Raw genomic sequence first — 23,995 nt, forward strand, 5'->3', positions numbered from 1 at the left:
TAGGGTAAAGTATCATTCAACAGGAGTACAACAGGAAGGCTTCAAAAACTCAAAAGAAACATGACCTTGTACTCATCAGTATATGCAATAAATAAGAAATTAACTATACCTTTGAAATAAGGTTTTAGTGTTCAAGAAGTTTATTTTGCAAGTTGAACTCAAATCCTACTGATTTCTTAGACCTCAAAGCTAACAGCAACAGGCTGTGAACATGTACACAGACTGCCTTTCGAAGTGAATCAGTTTTACTACCTAAACAACTGAACCATTATGAGCCAAGGAAGACTGACAACTCAGGAAGGAGAGGCAGCAGCAGCAAGTGTCACTTCTGTGTATTATGAGGCATACACTTTTTTCCTGGTGCCAGCAAATACAGAAAACAAATTTTCTGACAACAGTACGACTACTGCTCCTTTTCCAAGTCATCAACATGCATCCTTCAGAGCCAACCAAGACATTACAGTATTTGTACGAAAAAGCAGAGATTGCTGTATGTATTTTCCTAAGTACAGCAACCTGACAAATCTGAAGAAAACAGATGTAATATTTCATTTTCCTGCACAGTATAAAATGTCGCCAATATTGACACTGTCTAAAAAGTTTTCTTGTGACTGCAAACACCTGGGCAAAATGAGACGGTGACACAACACACTAAAAGCACTCCAAAAGAAAACCAGGAAATCCCTCCCTGGTCACGGGCGAATTAAGAAGTTCTCCAGCATTCAGAAAGAAAGGAAAAAAGCTGTGATTAACGTTGCCCTGCAGCTCCCTGACATTCAAACCGCATCCAGCTATTCCTTGATATTATAAAAGTGTCACCTCATAAAACCAAAAAATACAGCTTAAATCATTGTTCAAGTGAAAAGTAATTTCAGTCAAAATACCTATCACATATTAAATATTTATTGAGTGGCATCTACTGCTATACATAATTTATAACGTTCCTATACGACAAGGCTGATGACTTAAAAGAGTGAATACGGGTGGCTGTTCACACAACTGCTGGCACCTTTCACCCAATGGAATTGATAAAATATTAAGAGCTGAACATTTTTTTCCAGCATAACAAAGCATTTACTAACATCCCGGACTGAGGAAAAAACAGGCATCCCAGGAGGCAAAGAAATGATCGCTGGGTGAGAAAAATCTATCACAAATAATTAAGAATGAAGAAAAAAACGCTTCATTCTCCAGTTTTAAATATTTAATACATTTTTAGTATATTCAGAAAGAGAGCGTGTATAATTATGATTTAAAATTGATGTGTTGCTTATTTATTCAGGTCTAAAATTAGAGAACACAAATTAATTGAGTTTCTAAATCCTTACTTTGTAAATGACTACCATTCATACATAGAATACATCCTATTGACGGAAACATTATAATAAATGCAACAGACTAGTGGGATTAAGTGCAATTTTTTTTTCTTGAATATTTCTTGCCCGTTACGTTTTATCTTCAGATACAATTTACTAAAAATCCTGAATCTTAATCAGTTACCTGGAACAACTGCTAAACTTTAATCATGTGGCTGAAAATTTAATTTTAGATTCAAACGAAAACTCCAAACTGTGAACTTCTGCCCCAAACCAAAATCATAGAAACTCTTTCAACAATATTTATTACTCCGTTCTCTCACATTGAAAGAAAGATGAGAAAAAGGCCAGAAAGAAGTAGCCAAATTGCCCCTCTTTCATCCTTGATGGCATAGGAAGGCCACATCTAAAGGAGGAAGGACCTCTTTTGAAATAAATTGAAGGTCTGTAAGCTATTATAAGGCAGAGAAATGATTAGGTTTGATCCGCAACTTGATTCACCTTCATTTGTGTAACACAACTTTAAAAAGCAGTGAATCCATAAGCCAAAATGACAGGAGTAGGAAAGGTCACTGTCCCCATTAAAAAAGTACTAATTCAGAAAATGTATGAAAGCCTCAAGGTACAATTTAAAAAATTCGCATGTACTGCATGCGTCTTATCTTGAATTATCCTTGAAAAGAGAAGTGTACATGTACTCCCTCTGTATTTAAGATGCATTCATAAACTGTGGAAAATAAAGCAAGCCAAGTATTACACACAAAGGAGCACTCCAGTGAATATAAATGGCTGCTCTGTGCGGAGAAAAGTTTTCTTCTTTAGAAGCCTCTAGACCAAATGGACTCATGTGAAGAGTAGAATTATTTTCTGACTGAATTTCTGAGTCAGTACATAAGGAAATACTTCCCGAGTCACAGTAAAGATAAAAGGATTTATATTGTTTGTGTAAACGATGGTCTCTTGGAATTCAGCTCTGACTCAGCAGCCAGAAACGTCCTGATAGAATAAATTCAGTAACACTTTGGTGGCAGCTAGGAGAGCTATTAGGGAAACTCATACCTTCTACACCCTTGTGTTACATTTGCTCTATTAACCAGATCTAGAGGCATCTCCAAGCTCACAGCTAAGATACATGCCAGCACTTTAGAAACATGGTGTTTGTGTAAAGTACCTGTATGACCCTGTAAGTTAATTTTCACCATATACAACTGCCCACGACAAAGAACCATTAGGATACGTAACATTTCTTTCAGTGCATTTATATGCATACAAGCACACACAAAAACGGAATCACATTCCTGTTGGATTTTAACCAACAGGATACTGAATTACAAACAAGAAAGTGAGCCCAAAAGACACTTCTAATATTCCTTGGCCAATCTACCAATACAGTAAAACAAGCAAAACCTTTGCTGTTTCCAGTTGCTACTGGCCCAGCACATATTAGAAAGCATACATAACTAGTACGGTGTCCTTTCAATGAACAGAACTGCTTGGTGAAGTTTAATTTGTGTCACACTTTCCATTGCAAAATCTCAGTTCTTTCATTTAAATATTCAACAGTTAACTTCTGGCACACAGTTCTGAGAGTACACTGTGCAGAGACTTACAGTAAAACACATTATGCTAGCTAAGTAAATTGTCCAGATGTCTATATTTAAATTATGCAAAAATGCATAATACCAAATTAAAGAAGTTATGGGTAAAAATGTGCAATGACAAAAGTCTTCGCATTAATATTTAACCAGACTATATACTAGAGCAAATTCTTACACTAACAGGTACTTTGGGTGCATTTGATTTCATTGAAAATATGCTATTATGTCCTGGGTTCACAAAACTGCCTGAAGATCCTCAGTGCCATGGCACTAACATTAAGCTCCCTATGAAATATATATGTAAACTGTACACAAAGGAAATTCTTAATTGGTTTTCCTCCAGTAGTGTATTCACTATATTTTGCATTCCCTTTAAATCACTGGAAACAAATGCTTCATACCTACAGAAAAAGATATTCCATATTGCTCAGAATTCAAAGGCACCTGAAAATGTGCATTTTAAAACCCAGCAGATACACAGAATTAAAGAGGCTACTCAAACAGAGGCAGTAAGAAACATGGATGTAACATCCTCAGCCAGTCATCCCATGATCAAGACGGGTGAAAAAAACAGGACTTCACTCACTGAAGTAAGCAATTTATAAAATCTCCATCCCAGAATGGTGAAAGATAAGGTGACTTACAATTCCAGTTCTGCAGTAGAGGTTTTTGATAAATCCAGGAAGCAGAGTAACTCCTGAGTTACAGCAAAAAACACACATACACCAGTCAAAGCTAGTTTATGCATGTGTGCTGTAGGAGGGCTACACTGCTTGCATTTCCAGAGATAACCTTTCAGAAAATAGAAAACAAGGTGTAACTGTAGGACAGGCACCATGAGAAAAGCATACAAAACCCAAGCTGGAGAAGTCCCCATTGGGCAATGCTCATTTGCTGTTTCCTTTACTAGGGAGTAGAAAATAAAATTATCCAGCAGCAGATCAGAAATGAAAAACAACCCCTTGCTAAACTGAAGGATGCCATTGACATGAATAATTTACATAGGTACAAGAAAAACTGGACGAACAGCAAGAAAAGCAAAGGAGGGAATGTGGATGACTGTGCAAGGGTATCTAACACCTAACTCCAAGAACTGCAGACACAGAAAACATAGACAGTTTTCTGGAGAAGGATTATTATTATTCTGCATGCTGTTTTATGCTCCAATAGTGGGCACCATTGCATAAATCTGAATTCACCTACAGGGGCATTTAGTCTGATCCAGTATAATCTTTAACTAATGCAAAAAGGATGAGAATGTTTTAAAGTTTAATTTAAAACCAGATTTACCAGTGTTTTAAAGTATATTACCAGTAAATACACTTTAGAAATTTGTGTTACAAATAAAAATCCAGTCTCTTTTGAATCCCACTGATTTTTGACTTTAAAAAATCCTTAGAGCAATGAGTTCTTCAGCTATTATGCATAAAAAACACCATAAGAAAACATTTTAACATTTACTGCTTTGTTTCATACAATAGTGTTTTTCTCCTGTGTTCTGAAGGAATAGGATCTTAATACTTTAAACTCAATTTTGTGATACAAAAATCACATAATGATTCATTATGCAGCTTCGTCTGCTTTCAGAGAGTTACCTTTCAAGAGATGTCTGCAGAGAAGCAGCAAACATGACAGCAGCACTTCTGAATGAAGAGAAATGCCTCCTTCCCTGGCCCTCTCCCTACCTTTGCAATTTGTGGCAACTCCTACAGTTCTTGTCAGGTTGGATGTCTTTCTTTACCTAGCCCTCTTTTTCTTCTCAATTTCTTCAAGGTGTAGTTCAACACATCTATGGATAATGTATTGTCTTTTATATATATATATCCTCCTCCCCCTTTTAATAGCACATAGCTTTCTGAATTCTTACATGCAGCAACAATACAAGTTTTACCTATATTCATAGCTTTACATTTTATAACCAAAGGGCACAGCATGTCTTGTTAATGGAAAAAACTCACAACATTCATTTGCATTAGATAGTAAAAACCTGTGTTCAGTCACTCACCATCCGAATGACTAAAGAAACTACACTCTAATTTACTAGCAGAAAGAAATTTTCAGTTAAATTTTGTTAACCTGTAAATCCTTTCTGCACAGAGATGAAGGTTGTCATTGTATCATAAAGCTGAACAAGCTAAATTATAGATCACGGAAGTCTTATAGAATAAACCCAGGAACTGTTTTGCTGAATAAATTACTAGAGCTGCCATCAAACAATTGAAGTACACATGCTAAATTATTCTGCAATCTTCCACATTAATGTATTGCTTTGACACACTAACTAAATTATCAAATAATCAGGAACTCATATCAACAAAATATTATCATATTCTTGTATGCATCATCTATGTGTCTCAAAGAAGTCTAATTTATCTTCAGAATTTAAAACTTTTCCAGATTTGACACTGGGATATGTGATGCTTATATTTTTTGTATGTCATCCTCCATACAGTGGTACATTTATGTGTTTAGATGTGTTAATCAAATACTCCTGTAAAATATGAGACCTTTCAATGAAAGTGAAAACATACTTTTTCATTATCTGCCTCCACTCCCCCATTGCCCCCCCCGTTTTTGTTTTTTTTCCAACGAGGGAACATTTTTTACTTATTTGGATAAGACAGACCATCCTCCAACATGCAATTTTCTGATGGAAGCCTTGAAAAGGTTGTTGTAAATATATTAATTCCATAAGGTGTTGGTAGATAGCAACTGTCCTTCGTTAAAATGTCTGATGACTTCACCTTGCCTGCTACTCTCATGACTCATGTAATTGTTAAAGCCTCATGTCTGAAGCAAAACCCACCAAGCATTTCCACTGTGCACTCTCAGGTGAGCAAACAAATGCTTGCAAAACACCAACCTATTACCAAGTCAAAGTCTGCATAAGAGCTCTGACAAAAGCCAGTCCTGTAAACTCAACTATGCAACAGGATCACTACACTCATATAAAAACAGCTGTAAGTCATGGCCCAGGTCCATCTACGCATATTTCTCTTCCCTTCCAAACACAAACATTCTAACAATTTCCACTGAAAGCTTATTACCACTAATAAGTGCAATCATACAGTCCTAGCTCTTGGAAAGGTTTTTAGTGGATTACAAATAGCAATATTTAAGAAGAATACACTGCAAATAGACTTCTATTTACAGAAATTATCTGAATGATTCTGGATTTCATTCTTCTGGAAGAGAATTGCTACATAAACAGATGGACTACTCCTCTGAATTCTCAACTGCACGGCATGCTAATTATTATACTGTATTATATAACAGTATAATACTGTATACAGGGGACGTTGTTATGTACTGTAAAGAATACATGGCACACTACTAAAGTTGCACTCCATATTAAGACATGATCACACTAAAAAAAAAAGTGAAATTTCCAGTTTTCACCACAGATGACGAGAAAACGTATTTGATTAATTCTGTAGTTTAAACAAAGTTTCAGGAATTTTACCTCTGCTTAAAACGACAGCAATGTTCCTCCTATCTCAGAAGGATGAACTGAAAGTGACCTCCTATGTTACCAGTGCAGTTCCCAAATTCCATAATAAAACGTTTGATAGATTCTATTCAGGCTCTCATCCATTGCATAACTGAAATTGTTTTCAACAGTTTTCTATCTGAACTTACTAATAGTTCATACTCCCGTATTTTGCATCATCATTGACATTCAGCTGAAATAATTATTTTTCTTCTGGTATATTTATTTATTGATATGGTTACTGACAGCATTTGTATCCCCTCTCCTCACTGCAGTTTTAACAAGCCAAACACTTAGCGTCTCCTTTCACCTGACCAGCCTGGCCATACTGTGGTGTTTAACACATCCACTCTCTGCATCTCTCATCTGGACACATCTTCCTTGCCTTAAGATGATAGTATCATAGACTATCCTGAGTTGGAAATGACCCACAAGGATCATCAAGTCCAACTCCTGGCTCCACAAAGGACCACCCAAAAATTACACCTTATGTCTGAGAGCGTTGTCCAAATGCTTCTTGAACTCCGGCAGGCTCGGTACTGTGACCACTGCCCTGGGGTGTCTGTTCCAGAGTCCTCTAGTGAAGAGCCTTCTCCTAATACCCACCCTGAACCTCCCCTGTCACAGCTGCATGGTGTTCCCTTGGGCTCCATCCCTGTCACCAGAGAGAAGAAATCAGGCGCTCCGCTCCCCTCGTGAGGGAGCTGCAGGCCGCTATGAGGCCTCCCCTCAGCCTGCTCTGCTCTGGGCTGAACAAACCCAGGGACCTCAGCCACTACTCACACATCTTGCCCTCCAGACCTTTCACCACCTTTGTAGCCCTCCTTTGGAGGCTAATAGCTTGGTGTCCTTCTTATACTGTGGTGCCCAAAACTGCACACCTTGCTCGAGGTGAGGCTACCAAGGCAAAGCAGAGCGGGACAACCACTTTGCTCGAGCGGCTAGCGGTGCCGTACCTGATGCACCCCAGCATATGGTTGGTTGGCCCTTTTGGTGCCAGGGCACGCTGCTGGCTCATGTTCAACTTGCCATTAACCAGATTGCTTTCCATGGGGCTGCTCTCCAGCCTCTCATCCCCCAGTCTGGGGGAAGATTTACATGCAGTGTTCCTCATGAATATGCAGGTTTGCTTGTGTCAGGTGTCTCTATTTTTCACTCACTACACAAAACATCTGATTCTTCCAAGCTTTCATTTGTCTTTCGTGCTGGTGTTGTACTATCTCTTGACATTGAAGTCTCATGCTGTCCTCCCCCCCTTCCATGGAGTTTCAAGTTCTTATTAGTCCCCATGCTTCAGCACTTCAAAGTATCTACCATCAATCTCCCTTCTATTATTCTAATTCTGAGTCATCCTGTCCTCTGTGAGATGTTCTGCTAGAAAAATGATGTCTCCCAACTTTATTATCAACAAACTTCACCAGTTAATACTCCTAAGGAGAAGATTAAAGATGATCAGGGCCAACAATGAGCTCCCACTACCAACTTCCCTCTCCTCTTCTATCATATCCTCGCTACAACCATTTTTTAAGGTCTAATCTCCACACCAGCTAAATAAGGAAACATTTTCCTGTGTGTCCCACAGCCAGGTGGCTTTACTGACAGGCACAGAGATGAGAATGAGTCCTACAGCTGTTTCTAGCATGGGTCACTGACGGACCAGATCACAGACAGACTTCAGTGTGTACTGAGATGGCAAAGTAGTAACAACTAGCTGTAGAAACTACCACAAGATCATAGACAATGTTTTAAATATTATCTGAAAAGGCAAGAATTATATTAAAAGCATTTTTTTAAAAACAAATTGTTCCAACTTTGAAAGACATATGGCAGAAGTATTCCATTTTAAAGAAATCTTCAGAAGTAAAGCATTTCTTAAATTTCCTCACTAACCCTGCAAATACAATCCAGTTAATATTAGTCAAGGCTTTGAGTTCCTCCACAATTTACTTCAGCATAATGAATGTAGGTCAAAGTAGCAGTTCTGAATTTAACATCTGGTTTAGCTTTAAATGTTTAGCTCCACTAGGTAGCATTTTAACAAACTTTTCTTCTTTCACTTCATGTTGAGAACGAAGTTTATAATGACTTTTCTGGTAGTTGATGAAGGTATTATCACCTTACTTTTTCCCCCAGAAATAATGTGCTACTTTTTACTAGGTCAGTGACAGCAAACACAAGTTGTCACTTACGTCAAGTTTTTAATGCAAATTAAAGGACTATTAAAAGGTCAGAAATTGCAAAAAAAAATATATTCTGTTTGATCTCAAGTCAAACATCTGAGGATGCTACAAAATGACAGAATAAAGTGCCCTTTTAAAACTATCAATTTTATTTTGTATACCCAAAGCATAAAATATTGGTGCTTTAAGCTGACACAAATGTCATTAGTAATTGGTTGCACATCATAAAATGACTATGTTTGTTGATACTCTTCTTTTGAAAATCTGGTCCATTCAGGAGAATTAAACTTTTCTTAGCAACTATATACATCTTTCTCTAATTCAAATTCCAGTGAAATAAACCCTACATAAACACAAACATAAATCATATCATTAAAAGTGTAAGATATATTTTATAACATATTCTATACTTATCTAAGATCTGTTTAAGAACATATAAAAATATGTAAATAAAAACTGTCTACATATATATATACAATATACTGTCAATTGAACTGAATTCTCAAAATTGCAGCATTTACTGTACAACTACTGAATGTCAGAAGAGATGAGACACAGGAAATGCCTATGCCCATTAATTAGCTAATGAAGCTACATTATTTCACAATTTTAATAACAAAATATAAATGAACAACTTACTCTGTTTCACAATATCCTGATACAGTCATTTAACTGCTTTTAAAGGAACAGCATGAGGGAACACCAAATGCTTGAAGTGTAAACATAATAAAAGGACACCCGTTTTAATCAGTAACAATAAAGAATCACATAATATACACCTCAAACATGACAGAAACATCCATTTAAAAAAAAGAGAATCAAGAGAATAAACACAAAAAAAGGAGAAGAGGGAAGATGACTCTTGTCATCTTAATCAAGATAACATAATCCTCAAAATATACTCACCAGAAACATGTACTATTTGTATCAAATGGAAGTGTCCTATAAAATTAAATAAATAAAATCTACCTGAGAGGTGAAATCTATAATCCAGCACCAGTCCCTAACACGACGGCCAAAAGAAATATCAGATCTAATGAACAAAATAATAATGTTTAAATCCTATTCCTGAGCCAAGACAGAAATTCCAAATATTCACTGAAAGGAAAAGTTCCAATCACATTTTCGGTCGTGTCAACTAAAATTGAATAGAAAAAAGTAATCAAAAAAAGGGTTGGGGTGATGGTAAAGGGATTTCTTGAAATCTTCTTAATCTAGATTAAGGTATACTATGGCATTCTTGGCAGACTGAAGTTTTCTCAGGTTAGAACACTTTTAAAATTTAGGGTCCATTTAGCCCATGAGAGTATACTAGCACAGCTTTGCCAGCTATTAGCAGAAAATAATACTTCATTTAAGGATGTAAACCTGCTGTATCTTTACGGAGAAAATTCAAAGCAATCCACACAAACCTCAAGATGCTACCAGTGACCTTTGCACTTCACTGATTGATCTGAATCCTAACTCAGACAACCGTCATCTTTCTTGCATTCTCAGAAAAACCTCCATGGGCCTACAGAGCTACTACAGAGTAATAAGAAAGAAAGTCATGTTCACGAAAGGAGGCATGACATTATCTTTTTCCTTCTCCAGCAGCAAAGATTTATGATATTTTTATAACCATACTGAGATTTCCAAACATCAGTGCACAAATGCTGCGCATCATGGCAGCTTTGCCTCTCACATGAATTCTCAGTGACTTCTGACAGATGTTACTGCACCTCAAAGTCCTAGATCTAGTGCGAGGTAGTTCTTGCCATTAAGTAAATGAGCTCAAAACAAAAGATTTATGCACTGGTTTGGAGTACAATGTAGCACTTTTCAATAACTTTATGACTGGCAAGTAAATTACCCTCTATTCGTTGTGGTTAGAGAAAGTCTATTATGTAAGCCCAAGCCTTTGAGACAGCCCAGACACCAATAGTGTTTCACATTTGAAAAGTTAAATTAGACCTTGTAATGGGTCTAATTTTAACTTTTTCAATAAAAAGAGGACTAGGTGTTGGAAATATTCATTTGAATGCTTCATTAACTTAGACTGATTTTGGAACTCTCTCTCTATTGATTGAAACCATAGAAAGAAATAATGGGAAACTGTGATGTGATCGTGTAATTAAACACTGCATAAACAGAGGTAAAAGGGGTGGGTGTTGCTCTAATTCAACTGGGCAGCTTAAACATGCACATTTCAGCTGCTCAGAAGTCCAATGTTATATTTGCCACATTATCAGTTGCATTTGTCAATATAAAAGCTTTCTTTGCAAACATTAAGTAGGTATATGCAACCAAAAAGACAAATGGATGCATGCTTTCATACAGGGGTCAATTAACAACTCAAAGGAACACCAGAAAACTGGAAGCATATTCTCTTCTTCCTTACTCATCACAGGTAATTCTTGGTTATCTGAAAGTCACTCAGCCCAAGTATAATTTTTCCCCAAAATTCAGAGTGCTCCTGCAGCATCTAATCAGCAAATAGATGAATATTGCAGAGGAATTCCCATATCAGTATTTCAAACTCTGGTTTTCTCAGAGTCCCCATTAAAAAGCTGTCACCACAGAAGCTGCAGAAATACAAATGACAGGTAGATCCCACTGCTGGTGAAGAAAAAAAAAAAGGACATAATTTCTTCATGCAAAAACATAATCCACAATTAGGTACTCTGATTTTTATTTATTTTTTATTTTTAGAAGCTTCTGAACAGCTTACCTTGATCTTTAGAGCAAACAAGCTTCCCATCATGATTAGGATATGAAAGTTTAAATAGTTACCCCTAACAAGAAATTACTCTTCAAAACAAGCACCCCCGCATCCAACTGAAAAACAGCAAAGACCAATCACTCCTTTTTCCAAAGATTCAAAAGATGGTGTTTTCTTGAGCCACTCTTCTTGGCCTACCATCACCTATCACCCACCCACCACTTTGGCCTTTTATTTCCTTTTGGGAAGGCTAAGAATAGAAAGAGAACAGTATTACGTTACATTAGATTGTCAGGGCTGAGTATTCTCAATACTGTCTGCCTCAATAAAATCCTCATAATCAGAGGGGTAAATGTGAGTATACCAGAAAAAAAGTATTCTGCATAAATAAGCCACCTTGCCTGACCAACTGGAAAACCTACAATAACAGTGGCAGAAAAGTGATCTGGAAGCCACACTGCTATATTCAGAGAGCTTTTTGTATTTGCACTGATGGGTTAAATTATCCCTACTGCTGAAGACTACATGCTGAAGAGATGGGACAGACCCACTTCTTCCTTTTGAACGTTGCATTGCCTCTTGGAAGAGAGAGAGAGACATTTCAACAGTTTCCCACACAACTAGCACACATGTACGCATCCTACCACTATTAGAAAGCAATGCACATCAGTAAGTATTATAAATGTCAACATTAAGAAAGTTATTGTTATGATGGCTTAGAATGTAAAAAGTATCATTAATATTCAAGGAACTCAAGGAATAGAAGACAAACGAGGAATTTCCACAGCAAAGCATGAGAAAACATTTACTGTCAACACGATTGTATGAATTGTATGAAAAATGATAGGGGATTGGGGGAGATTTCAACACACTGAAAACTGGTTTGGACTTACTAGTAGTAACTCCTAAAGAGATGGGGGGATAAGCAGAACTGACTGTTTAACTTAAGTTCTAGAGGGAAACTGGTTACATGCATATTCTTCTTACTCTGCAGGCCCACTCCCTTACAAAATCTTGCCACAAAGAATCAGCCAAGTCAAAACACTGAGCAGCAGCTGAGAGAAAGTTAATTGTGTCTAGCCCCAGAGTTTAAAAAAAAAAAAAAAAAAAAAGAGAAAAAAAACCAAACCACTGCTGCAAGAGAACAACTTTGAAATATTTGCAATTCCCACTGAAGTGACATATCAACTAGGAAAAGCAGGTTTTTTTCTGTATTGTATCAGTGACATTGCTTGTCTCATTAGAGCACATTTTAAGCTTTTTCTGTATTCTATAAAGTTGTACATACAATACCAACTGTCTGTCCTACGTTATACAATGCTCAGCATGACACAGATGCAGTTTCAGGAATAACAAAAAAAAATTATCAATCACCTGCCATAAAAGTAGACACGATTTGGAAGGCAAAGGGATGAGAGGAGGAAATATGGATGATACCACCAGCAATGAAGCATCTGTTCTATAATCTGTGGAAAAGCCAAACTACATTTTGTACTATCCCTGGACTTCAATAAAATGGTTCTGAAAATTAAGGAATATGCCCTTCCTTTAAAAGCAAGAAATTAATTATTGATATAATCATTAATTATGAAAGGTGATATTGATTCTCCCATGCGTACCCGTATTAAATACGGCACAAATTCCTACCAAGCCTGCTCCTTCCAGTCAACAGGTCAAAGAAATAACACCATCCTCCTGGCTACCAAAGTCAGTTTCAGTACAATTAGTACAATTAAGACACTTAGGTCTTGCGAGGGGAAGAAATTTCTAATACCAAAAACCACAAAGAAAACCACAACTGAGAAGAAACTCTCTAATCAGATTTTTCACCATCTCCTAGAGCTTTAGGCCACACCACCCTCATCAATCAAGAAAACCCATTAAAAAGCCTGCAACAACCGAGATCAGAAAACTGTAGTTTTGTTGTGAACAGCTTACTGTAAAAGTGCAGGTGCTTCTGCAGCAGCCCACACAGGCATCAATAGCTGTCTGAAATGAATGTCGATTAAAAAGGCAGATACAAAACTACTCAAATGAGCAACTGCTAACATAGTGAAGCTAAAATTATGGAAAATTAATGATGCTATTCCTTTAAAGAATAAAGAATAAGAATAGCTTGCTTGAGCAGTTACCAGTCTCCTAACGTCAGCTTACCTTTTCCATTTTTTATTGTTTCTCTTTCGCCCTCAAAACTGGTTGCCCTGTGTTCACCATGGAAATGCAGCGATGTATTAATACACGGACATCCTATTATTGCAGTGGCACCCAAAAGCACCATTATATTTAACGCAATTTAAGTATTTTCATTAGAAGCCTTGGCAAATTCGAAGTAATTTTTCAGGAACCTTGGCCTTCATTCCTGTAATTATCAGGACAAATCCAACAGGTAGAAATGCCTGCTCCTTGACGCTTTAGATCTTGTACAGACACAACTGCTACTGACATCAGAGAAAAAGTCCCTGAATAGAACTGCAGGATTTGGCTAATTGTAAGTATAGATGCCTGTTTGGCTGCTTAAGCTTCCTGGACACTCGTCTGTAAAATCCTGTTTTCCAGTGGCTTATAAAGCTTCAGCCATCAAAGCTGCCATTTTCCACGCTGAAGCATCTGCGGCAGGCTGGTTTGTGCCCTCACCAACTTGAGTTTAAGGGACAACTATTCTTCTATTTCAACAAATGAGGCACACGAAGTATTTTATAGGTAAGCTGTGTCTGAAGCAGGACAGGTACACCTCTTCACAGCCTTCTACCTGTGACTGCACTGAGCGTATCTTAATCTCAAAGGAAAATTATATCTATGACTTTCAACGCTGACTATCACAGGAGAAAATGTGACATTTTTGCCCTTGTTGATGTTTCCTAGCAGGAAGTACTGTACCTTCTAGCGAAGAGAAAGCAACTCTGCCCTCAGTATTCTCCAGGCTGGTATCTAAGGAAGGGAAAGGGCCTGGCTGGAATAGAAAGAAACTGCCAATCTTAATTCAGGCTCTTCTCCCCTATGCATTATGATACAGTCTTTAATTACATGATCATATATTGTCTACAGGACCTGTGAATAATTCATTCTACAGACTGTACTCTGGGAATGAATCAAGAGAATGCAGTGAACAAGACTATTATCTACAGGACTCCTACCTCATTTGTTGCTCAAGCTGGATGATGAATGAGTCATGGAATTGCAGAGGAAAAAAAGACTAGTCTCCTAGCTAATACATTTATTCATTTTAAAAGCTATTTTCTTGTTTGTGTTTCTTGAGGGATGGGAAAATTAAGGAAGTGTTTCACTTCTCTGGAATTCTGTTTTATTTATTTACCTAGAACATCATCTCTACTTCTGCAGATTACTTTAAATCCACTAGTCCCTTACCACAGCTAAAACGTGCCCCTCACTACTGAAAGAAACTGAAGAAAGGAGTAGGACAATGGACAACAGTATGTAGTAAGTACCAAGGAAGAAGAGAGAAAAAAAAATCTAGACTAGCAATGCAATAGCAAAATCTTTTGCAAAAAAAAAAAAAAAAAAAAAGCAGCTTGGTTGCCAGAGCGTTCTTGTCCCTCACAACCCAGCTAGTGAGGTACAGAATAAATGAAACTGGAGAGACGCATGGCAGCCAGAAGAATGAACCTGTCCTCTCCTTTGTTCAGGAAGACAGTCTGATTGCAATAGCAGCAGATTTGTGCTGCCATCTGTGTTTGAGACATCTTAGTGGATTTCATTAAAAATATCGTCTCTGTACTTGAGAAGAAGAACAAAGAGCAAACACACCACTCCTACAGCAGTAGGACTGTATGAATCAAGGCTATGCTCAGTTGCCAATTAAGACATTAAGTCACGTGTACAGCAGTACCATGTATTCAAAGCTCTCAGAATCATGTAGTAATAAACTCCTAAACATGCTGGCAAAAAAACGTGGAATAAAGCGGTTCTAGTATTTCATATCAAATACTTACTTCCATACAAATATTATAAACAGTTCTTTTGTGAAGGTATCAGACAAATTTGCCTTCTTCTAAGATCTTGATGTAAGAATGTTTCTATAACCTCCCATAACCAAGTCCAACAAGGAATTTACATTCTGTCTTTGCTCCTTCTCATTACTGCTCTGCTGATCCTTTAGAAGAAATAGCTTTCAGGGTTTATTTCTTCTTCTCTTTTTTCTACAGGCTAAATCAGAAGCTTCCTCTGCTTTCAATTTAGCTCCCCTTCCTGCCACAAGAAAATTAATAGAAAAGCAGACCAAATGCCCAGGAGGAATTGTTGAACAAGTGGCATCTGAGCTGTAGAAAGAATTTCAAAAGCAACTCTCTCTGTCTGACTCCCTCTCATTTGAAAATTGCCCACAAGCCCTAGGGATGGATTAAAGCTAAGTATGGCCCGGATAATCTACAAATGCGGGGGCCCAGTTGTAAGGAGAAGGATGGCAGCAAAATAGTTGGGAGTATGGTTATTCCTAGAAACCAGAGGGCCTCCTTTGGAATGCACAGCCAGGATCAACCAAACTATTCAAGCCTGCCTTAATCCACGGCTGGTGAGCTCAGAAGCTGAAGCCCCCAACTGTGCTTCTCTGATGGTCCAGGTGGTTTCAAGTGGGGAAAAATGGCTTAAAAGTGAAATAAAAAACAATCAGTAGCATTAGGCATCTCTTGATTGCAACTTTTTAGTAGAAACTGAAAGTTAAAAGTGGTCAGACCACCACAGAGGCATAGCAAGCAGCTAAAGAAGCTACATGAGAGAAAGGAGGTTTCTTAATAAGATGAACACAGGTGGCAAAGACAGACTTGAAATCAGACATCTATTTCTTTTGAAATCTACTTTTGACTGCTGCACTCAGTGTTCCCCAGGTGGCTGGGACACTTTCAATAGTGTTTCTATTAGGAAAAGAGCTACAGTAGATCAGTAGCACCAGCTCCCAATTTAGTATTTTTTCCTTTCTCTGACAACAGCAAGCCAATGCCGTTGTGGACAAAGCACTTTAACAAATCATTGGTGAGTGAAGAGCAATGAGAGCTGCTCTCCTGAAGAAAAAGCAATGTGTACCTCAAGACAACTATATATTCCCTTTAAAAGTTTTGGGTTGTTTGCTTTTATAGAATTTTTTATCTTCTTTATTCTCAGTCTACACTAACCTGCACATATTGATCAGACTTAAGCAAGGGGAGCAATCTGATGAAGAAATAATCTTCATTTAATAACGGCATCTGATCCGTAATATAGTATCAGAAACAATGTCTGTTTTCTGCTGAAAGAAACCATATATCCTGTTTGGATGATCTCTGTCCAAATTCAAATGCCAACGCAGAAGTCTGTGTAATGACCAACAGCGTAAAGATCCTGGCATATAAATATATTAATTTCATTAAACTGGCAAAAAACATGATATGTTTTCATGTCCCTGCTTCTGTGAACCAACTCATAACAAACAAATAGTTGGTATGCAGAGGCTGTGGAGGCAGGAAGAGAAGTGACATTTAATAACTACGATGTACCCCAACTTTAAATCTCATTACCAGAGTAGATGACTTTATGAACTACAACTACAGCCAATAACTGCTAAACTTGAGAAATAAACAAACAAACAAAGCACTGGGCCAGGTATCAGACAACAAATGCTAATAAACCCGACAACTAAATCAGACATTATGTGTCATGACACAGGGGGCAGGAGTTAAATACTGTACAAGGACTAATAACAATAAACGTTTCCTTGTTATCAGACAACTTTCTTTTTAAAAAAATTACTAAATTAACTGAAACTTAACTAACTGTTTTTTCCAACTCTAAGATACATTAAAAGAGAAAGAAAATAGATGAAGTGGCCTGGATCTATGTCCAAAAGCCCGTTTGGTTTTTCAACTGTACCAGTTGGCCAAATAACAGGAACTACCTCTCTCAGAACCTGCTTTTTATTATCCCCAAATTATCAGAGCTTCAAAGCTGAGAAAATAAGTGTTTTAAAGGCTTTAGCTAAAGTGATTTGTCAAACATTCTAGATACACAGTAGTTTGAAAAAGAGAGTTGAAAAAGGTACTGACAAATAATTGTGATAATCTTGAACGCACATAATCACTCTACACTTCATCCCACCTGTGAATTGTTGTTCAGAACAATTTCTGTCAAAACAGTTACTCCGGTTCTTCAGGACTTGTTCTTAAACCAATGTTTTGGCATTCTCATAATCTTATTTTAGTACATCTGCACAGCAATGAAAGTCAAGATATTGCAAATCATTTTGCCTTAAAATATCTGAATTAAACCTCAATTAAGGATGTAGAAACGTCCGATTTTTGTATCTGCAGTGACATCTAGTGTAAAAAAACAAAACCACATTTTAACAGGCTTCTAGAGGAACAGAAGCTCTTATCTGTGTGATTTCCAAATGAGAAAGACAGACATGAAACATTAACATCAGTTCTTTTAAATCTTTCTTAATATCATCTTCTTCACAACATTCACAATCCCGCTGAAGGGAACAGTATTAGGCATAATATAAGAGGCTGTTTAACGCAAATGTGCATTCATGCCTTTCCATACAAATCCAGTTTTATAAATTCAGTTTGATAAATGTATATACATTATGCAACTGCTGAGTAGAGGGGTTGCCCTGACAAAACAACCAACCTTCGGATTAGAGTTCGTATTCTATTTATTCTGTCAACTTTTCAAAAAAAGGAAACAAATCCAGGAATAACATCTGACTTAAATTCTTCCTGCCAGTGATCTTGAAACCTCGTCCTTAAAAAGCTCAAGCAGGAGACATAGCTTCTAAAGTAGGAAACAAAAACTGGAAGCATGCGAAGAGTCTTGTATTATACAGATGACAAATAGAAGTTATAAAGTAACAACATTTGTTCAAAAGAAAATACAGATTTAAGTCTCATTAAAAGTATACAGCTATGCTTTAGACACAGCCAACACCACACATTCTAACCAAAATGCAACACCAACACATCTAACTAGCAACAATTTTACAAAAATGATTCACCAACTGAAATGTGAAAAATCCTTAGAAACAAGTGGTATTCCTGCCAAACATACAAACAAACACATATGCCAAAGCTGAAAATGAACAGTTTAAACACGGTATCATGCATACATCATTTTGTATATAAATGCACACCATTCCTTTAACTCCTTTTGTTTTTCATTGACCTATAAATATAACCATTTTAGGACCTGTGTTCCAAAGGCACACATCCAAGAAGACTCAAAGAGTCACACATACTTTTCAAGGGCAGGATTAAAGTATATACTGGTGTCTTTTGTAAAAACTTCCATAATATATGATTTTCCAGTACCCAATGGTAAAATAATTAAGGTGATAGAAATGATTATAAATATCAAATTGTTGTTTTTGTCTGATAATTTTCATACATACATATATGTACAATGAATATATTATTCATTTTGTATTCAGTTATTCATTAGCGATCTAGGACAACTAGATTATGCATTAGGGTCCTAATGTTCTAGTACCCACAAGATTTTATTGATTACTAAAAGTATTGAATAGGGAAGTGTCACAACCACTGAAACACGTCATGAGTCACGAACTACCATTAACTAATGATGTTAAAGTACTTAAAAAAAAAATCTAGAGTTTGTTCTTCAAGAACCCAACAGTCTGCACAAGTTCTCTACTCTACAGTCAGAGTGGATTTAGACAGGAGGATTTTATGTTGAAGTTGCAGATAATTAATTGAAAGCACTTTTCACCTGAGGATTGAGCATGTTAAAACAGGAAAGAAAGTCCTTCAATCTGTATTTTATCCCTGCTTGCTGCCTGTCTTGTTATAATAGTCACTACAGAGAAGGATGCAGGTGAGAAAGATGTCAGTGAGGATAAAGATGAGCAGACCCGTTAAGTCAGAACAGACAAGATTTAGGTTAACATGACTGAATTGCTAAAGTGAGTAAAGCACAGAAATAAGCTATGAAGTTAGCGGAGGCCAATTCAAGAAGCACAATGAAGAGAAAGGAAAGAATGCAGAAAGCAAATGCTCAAAGGGCAAAGTACTGGGGAAGGACATGAAACGTGAGAAGAAGAAAAGGACCCAAAATAGTCAAGGACCAAAACAGTTAAAGTTAATATAAACTAACAAAACGGCATAAAACAGGAAACTGCGATATATGTCTATCCTTATATGCAACATAACTGAGATAAATGTGCTTAAATACCATTCGGCAAGTGAGGGTTAAAAAAAAAAAAAACACTATCTGAAAGTGCAAGTAAGTGCCGAGTAATGCAGAATTTCTATAGAATACAACAGACTGCTCTTGACAGAATTCACTCCAGTATACAAGCCAGCATGGAAAGGAAATGATTAAAATCAAAATCTATTAGCTTCTGCCACCCTAATCCATACCTTACACAGAGCAGCATAATTACTTTCAGTTTTGGTTTCCTGATGCCTTTGCTGGATGTAGCCAAGATTCATAAAGATAATAAATTCCTGTTTAGATAAATGTCTACTAGAATAAGTGTTTAGTATTTGCCTGCATTTATTCATAATGGCAATTTAAGTGGGTTTTTCACCTCCCTCAAAAAAGGCATATGTAGCTAAAACAAAGATAAAAAAACAGTAGATATTAATGCTTACAAATGGACACAATTAGCAACAGTTTTCTTCCCTAGGTAGGAAAAACAATTGTTTTTGTAGGAAAAACAATAGTACATAAAAATGTACTATTAACTGATACTCAACCAAAGGGCACAAAAAAGAAGGAGATCAAATAGACAGTGCTCAATAACATATTTATACAATGTGGTAAAGTACTGCAGCAGAATTAGTATTATTGATTAAAGTGAGGCTATGTCACTAAATCCAACCAGACAAAGCCATAAGAAGCAGCTACTAGTTAAACTATTGATCATGAGAATTAGACACACACACGAAAAAAAATGGACTCTGTCCTTTCATAGACTCTGGGAAGACAGATCTCTGCATCCTTTGACATCAGTTGAGTGCTCCTACACAAAGCTAATGACATGATTAGAATCAAACAACAATATAATGAAATAAAATGCAACTAAATCCACTTAAAACGCATGCATGCACACACAAAAGAGCATCTGAATACCTTAACACTAGGTAAGAATGGCATCAAAGAAGGAAAACGCTAGAAGTATTAAACCAATTTCTATACAAACAGTGAGAGGGAGAAGAAATTTAAAAGACAGTTGGAAGAAAACAGCGGAGAATTATATAAAGACGTGCACATTTAAAAAATTAATATAAAAGCTGCTAAAGGTTACAGTTAGAAATTGGAACATGCACAGAAGATAACAAAAAAAATAAGATGCCAGTAAAAGAAAAATAGAAGAATGACAACACACGCAGTCATATATAGCTGCCACATCAAAAGAAGTTTTGTACCAATTAAAGTCTCAAAGAAAGAAAGCAAAAGTTGGATAGGCTACCTTAACATCTTAGAAACGATCCAAAGAAATTATAGACCCCAGGACTGATCTTTAACAGAACAATACAAAAGGACTAAGCTAAGGGAAAGAGAAGTTCTTCCTCCCTCCTCCTCTTTCACACGGATGTGCATCGAAGAACATTAATGGAAGAAAAATTCAGAGAAAGACTCAATGAGAGCAAGATGAAAGCAAAATCCTAAAGTTAAACAACTGCTGAGGTTGCAAGACACCTGAAGACAGAGAAGCGATGCAAAGCAGTACTGTCTTGTAAAGTGCAATTCTTTAGACAGCTGATGACATTTGAGGAAATAACCCAAAGCCTACAGGCTTTAAATCAAACACTATCAGTTCTGTTTACTATGCAGTATTTTACCCAATGCCAACCATCACTCTACCTATTTATGAAGCATTAGAATATCCTGCCTTTGATTAAAAAGAGGGATAGAGGACAGAATCAACTGCTAGATTAGTAAGGTTAGAGTATCACGCTATACTATAGTGAGGAGGTCAAGTATGGAAGTAAACACCACCATTGGAAACAATGCTTGTCCCTTTAGACAGAGACCTCCAAGCAGCTGCCATGCTACAGTAAAGGATACTTCATATGAATTAGCATAGATTTAAACCCCTTTTTAAACTCATCTTTAAATGTATGCAGTGTCTTAATCTTTGCATTATGATAGCGGGAGAATTTCGGCTTTAGCTGTGATTTGGCAGTAGTTCAGACTCTATATGAACCCAGACAATCTCCCTACAAAAAAAGGGCTTCTTCCAAATGCATGGAAGAAAGAGCACACTATCACTGCTACCACCGCCAGTCCAAGACAAGTTCATTCTGGCAGCAGTACATACGAAGGATTATAAACGATGTTCAGAGCTGATAATGGCACTCAGTCACACAGACTTGGCACCAAACTCTGAATTGGTATCATTTACAGACGGAATGGTTCAACGTCCTCAACACGAAGATGAACCCTGTCATGGAAACCATAAGTTCGGGTGAACTACGTAGAGACAAAACATCAAAAGGGGAATAAGCATGTTAAAAGCTACAAGCAGAAATAATGAATGATACCTGGATGTACATCTCAGCTGCACACGTGGAACTGTACTGACTGAAATATTTGAACTTTAAGTTGTCAGATACTTTTTAATCAAAAATTTGCCTTCACTTGGTATTCTCTTGTTCTCAGTGTTTCCTGTCTGAATAGAGTTTTCCATTCTGAATGTTCTGTATTTTCAAGGTAGCATTTAGTTGTTGCTGATATAATTTAAGACAAGGTTCAAAGTAATTCTGAAGAGTGATCAAGCTGGTTAAATTTTTTGAACCTTTGAACCATCACAAAGAGATTAGAAAAGAACAAATTCAACATTAGAGTCTGCCATAGTGCGCTGCAGGAAGAACATTAAATAATTAAATGTTTTCACTGAACAACAACAAACAAGCCTCATCTGCTCAAGCACAGCTCAGACAATCTTCCAATAAATGCAACCCAAATAGAACTGCCATTTAACCAAGCCCAAATCACACAGACAAGGAACAACACACAGGCAAGAAATTACCAGACTCCTCCACACAGTCAGCATCAATGTCCTACATACCATACTTATTTACTTAGGGGGAGGAAGGTAAAGAGAAGCAGATTTTAAACACAAATACAAATGTGATATTCTAAAGATCTTAACAAAGAATATTCTGAATGTAACCAGATTATGGCACGGAAAAAGTTGCAGCTGTGACTGTGGTGATGTGGGCACATGACGACAATCCCATTTCTAAAAGTGCACCAAGACCTTCTAGTTTTATAAACCCAAGGTATGACCCATGCATGTGAGAGGTGGTATATGAATGAAGAAACAAAAAAGCCAGTGAAGTTAAAGGAGTCTATTACAAGAAACACCACTGCTTTCTCTAGTTTAAAATCTGCTTTCCTGCTACTCAGCTTGGCAAAGTTCCAAAAAGCTCTTTCCCACTCATATGCTGGCAGGGATCTCAAGAATTGTTAAACAAGAAGCAAATAAAAATACAGATAGCTTCAGTAAAATGGTGCAAAATAAAGCAGTAAGGACATGAAAACTTTTGCAGATTTTCAGTTTTTCAGGGCCAAGAAAGTTTCATCAATTGCCTTTAACTCAAAAGTGAAATATAAGCTATATTTATATGCTAAAATATCAGCACATAAAAGTGCAAAATACAGAAGCTGTGTGAATTAAACTAACAAAAGCTCAGTACCAGAAAAGCAGAATTACAGCTTCTGGGTTTTTAAGTCCTTTATGTTCAACTACTTAATAAACACGGCTTTTCCTTGTTTATTTGAATTGTTCAATTAATGCCTCTTACAATCCTGTAATTTCTGTGGAATAATCAGCGCATTTCCAACATTAAGGTATAAAGACTTTCCACGTGCTACCTACATCATGTTGACTTCATAATTGCACAACTTCAATTCACAAATTCTCCATGTAACAATGAACTCTCCAATCTAAACCTGAGTAAAGAGAAGATTAACAAAGTTCTATATAGATGTATATCTGTATAGATGCTTCAAAATAACAAAACAGAGGAATAATGTAAAACTGGACCCAAAACATCTCTGAGGAATATGCAAATGGTAATTCCCAGTTCAATATCTGGACATACACTAAACAGTCCATTCTGTCATGCCATCTGCTAGGCAGTTACCAGCCCTGCTCTGTTCTCTAAGCTATCTGTGCTTTATTTTTAAGCATGGAGCCATTTGACTTACTTGGAAGTCAGATAAAAGACATGGAGGTGAACTTAAAAAATAAACTAACAATTAAAAAGTGATATACAGCAAAAATCAACTCCAAAAACAAGTCTCAGGTCAGTGATAAGGAGAATTAAAAAAAATACTCCCATATGCGTGCTTGAATTGCACTCTGAACAAGCATATGCACAGCATATACAGCAAGGCATGAAAGCTTAAGGTTTATTTTTCCATATTTTTATTTAACAGAACAAATAAAACATTTGGCAAAGAAGCTGGTGAATGTTGTGGAAAAAGAAACTATGGGATTCATCACTCTGTGTGCGTACATGTACAGAATCATGAAGTAACTCATTAAAATATCACCTCAGAATATCACTTTCATCAAGAGCCAAACACCAACATAAAAACTTACCAGTACAATCGGACAGTATGGAGGCAAAGATATACGCAGAGAACTCGAGAGTCTCAGTCTACATCATGCAAAAACACAGTATGGTAGTCTCTAAGTTGCCCTCTCGGATCTATACTAAATCTACAAAATGCAAGAGAGCACTGCGTGG

The 23,995-nt window shown here is 36.8% G+C and overlaps 1 protein-coding gene across 16 annotated transcripts in view; it reads right to left on the reverse strand.

The window, feature by feature from the left end:
* The window catches only part of KIF16B (kinesin family member 16B), a 158,143-nt gene that overhangs the window by 78,582 nt on the left and 55,566 nt on the right, over positions 1 to 23,995 (reverse strand). The gene's annotated exons all lie outside the window — the stretch shown is intronic.

This window comes from Anser anser (genome assembly GCF_964211835.1).
Source record: "Anser anser genome assembly, chromosome: 3".
Classification (NCBI taxonomy): Eukaryota; Metazoa; Chordata; class Aves; order Anseriformes; family Anatidae; genus Anser; species Anser anser.